Here is a 2,668-nt window from a genome sequence, read left to right on the forward strand (position 1 = left end):
GAAAAGACTGCCTTGGAGGGCCTCGGGGCAGCTCTGATTTATCCTTAAGAGCACAGCCCGGAGCGAGGCTGCTCGCCTTCAGTCCTCGCTTTGCCCCCTGCTCAGAGCCGGGTGACCTTGGACAATAACCTCTCTGTTTTCTTCGTTTTGTCTGTAAAGTAGGGTGAGTGCTTAGAAGAGTGCCTGGCAATTAGTGCTAGATGCCTTAGCTACTTTTTATTACTGGTGTGTCTTTTTTTTTTTTTTTTTTTTTGGCCAAGTTTCATGGTTTTATTAACACAAACACAATGTGCACACGAGCTGTCTATTCATTTTCTTTACTGTGCAGCCTGGCGTTGGGATTGGTGACTGGTGGCCAGCTGGGCTGCTCTCTCCAAAACGGCTTTGCGGTTCTTGGAGGAGAGGTTGTGAGCAGTCTCAGCACAGAAAGATTTGTTGCACATCAGCAGCACTTCAAGCTCCTTGACACTGTGGACCAGGAACTTCCAGAAGCCGCTGGCAGCATGTGCTTTGTTTCCTTGTTGCTTCCATAACTGATGTCGGGCATCAACATTTGGCCCTTGAATCTCCTGCACACCCTCCTCTGGGCTTCCACCAGTTCCGCTTCAATCTGACATGTCAGTCTGGTGCCGGATGAACTTCTTGGTTTGTCAGGTTTTGACCATCTTGGGCTTCACGAGTGGTCTGAGGGTAGCCATGATCCCGGGTAGGAGATGCTGCCCGCTCTGTAGGCAGCGCCGAAGAAGAGAGCTATTACTGTTAAAGAAGATTCATTATTTAGGAACAAAGGATTTCTGTCTTCCATCAGAGTCTCCCTGGTCCAGGCGCATCCCTGCACTCTGACCACCATGGGCATCTGGAGCCAGTGCCCACTGTTCAGCTTGGGAGACTTGCTAGGGGTTGGTGGCAGTTCCCTGGTGTAGTAGAAAAGTTATCTTGCCCCATCAAAGACTAGTCGCTAATTCAACCTACAAATGACTGAAAGAGTTTTACCCCAAGAGAGGTGCATCCCTGACCTGTGATACACCTATGGGTGCAGAGACTAGGAAAACAGCTCTGTGCCTGGCCCAGGAAGCCTTTTAATTTATTTTTTAAAATTTATTTTTTATGAATTTATTTTAGTTTTGGCTGCGTTGGGTCTTCGTTGCTGCGCACGGGCTTTCCCTAGTTGCGGCGAGCGGGGGCTACTCTTGGTTGCGGTGCGTGAGTGTTGCAGTGCATGGGCTTCTCATTGCGGTGGCTTCTCTTGCTGCAGGGCACGGGCTCTAGGCGCGCGGGCTTCAGTAGTTGTGGTACATGGGCTCAGTAGTTGTGGCACGTGGGCTCAGTAGTTGTGGTGCACGGGCTTAGTCGCTCCACGGCATGTGGGCAGTTCCCGGTCCAGGGCTCAAACCCTTGTCCCCTGCATTGGCAGGCGGATTCCTAACCACTGCGCCACGAGGGAAGTCCCAGGAGGCCTTTTAAAATGGGCTTCTGAGTGAATGTCCCTGGGATGGGTTCACCTTTTAAACCAGGCATCTCAAACGTGACTCTGAACTTAAGGAGAGGGCTTGGGGGGAGCCTCATGTTGACCCCTCCAGCATTTAAGGCTTTTGCCTCCCTGGATACAAAGATTGGGTGAGGTAAGCTCGCTGGCTGGAACTCTCTCTTTTGCAAGTGATTTGGTCTCTTCATGACCTTAGGATAGTCCCTCACCTTCTCTCCCACTCAAGCTTCTCCTGTGGAGTTGTTACTGATCAGTTCACGTGGAAAGCAGCTGGAAGTGCTACGGACTTCTCCATGTCGTTCCTAGTCATCTGTTTTTGACTGTGTAACAAGCCCACTCCTTCCCATGCTTGCAGGCTTCTCTGGGCAAGTGTTCTCTTGTTAACAGCTGCCCACACTCAAGTATGGAAAAATCCAGTGGCTGCTGGTTAGAACAAGTGTGTTAATGGCAGCAGTGGAAAGACAGAACTAGCTGGTACTGGACTGGGGTGGGGGTGGGGGCATGAAGCAGCTGTTTCTGTATTGGAAACACAAACCATATTGGCTTGAGACTTACCAGAGAGTGGAGCCCTCATCTTTCCATGGTCTCTTACTGGCTCATAGAAAATAAACTACTAACGTCCTGGTGGGGAGAGAAGCGTATAGTACGCAGGGGCCTGGGCTGGTTGGAAAAGCACAGTGGGGCCTGTGGGCGAGTTGCTAGAAAGGATTTGTCAGGTAGGACCCAGAGGTGGTTGACAGTGAGGCCTGCTACCCGCAACCTTCTCCCCAAGAGGCAGTTTTTCTCCTTGCATCAGCTTATCTGCTCCTATCGCCCAGTTACTTCCGAAGCCAGGCAAATGTCTCACTCTTTTCACCGTCTTGTCCTCTCTTGACTCAATCCAGCAGAACATAGGATGGCTAAGAGGCCAGTCTTTTCCGGGTTAGCCAGGCTTTGGCCAGATCTTTCATGCTGAAGGTGAGAGTGCTGTTTGGTTATTCGGGCTAACCAAAGGGTCAACATAAAGAGTGTGTAGTTCACCTGTTCATTCACTCGTTCAATAAAGACTAAGAACCTATCATTACATACCAGCTACTGTGCGAGGCCCTGAATTTACAAAGATGAAAGAAAGTCCATGTATAAGAAACAAGTTCCTGATGGTAGGTTATTTTCAGAGAACTTCTAATTTCTGAGAGACAAAGA

General features: G+C 49.8%; 1 pseudogene across 1 annotated transcript; it reads right to left on the reverse strand.

Moving 5' to 3' along the window:
- Positions 1-304: 304 nt before the first annotated feature.
- Positions 305-698, reverse strand: LOC309806800 (large ribosomal subunit protein eL32-like; annotated as a pseudogene). Its single transcript has one exon. The product of its transcript is annotated as a large ribosomal subunit protein eL32-like (transcript).
- Positions 699-2,668: the final 1,970 nt, after the last annotated feature.

The sequence above is a fragment of the Mesoplodon mirus genome (genome assembly GCF_964341445.2).
Source record: "Mesoplodon mirus genome assembly, chromosome: 6".
Lineage (NCBI taxonomy): Eukaryota > Metazoa > Chordata > Mammalia > Artiodactyla > Ziphiidae > Mesoplodon > Mesoplodon mirus.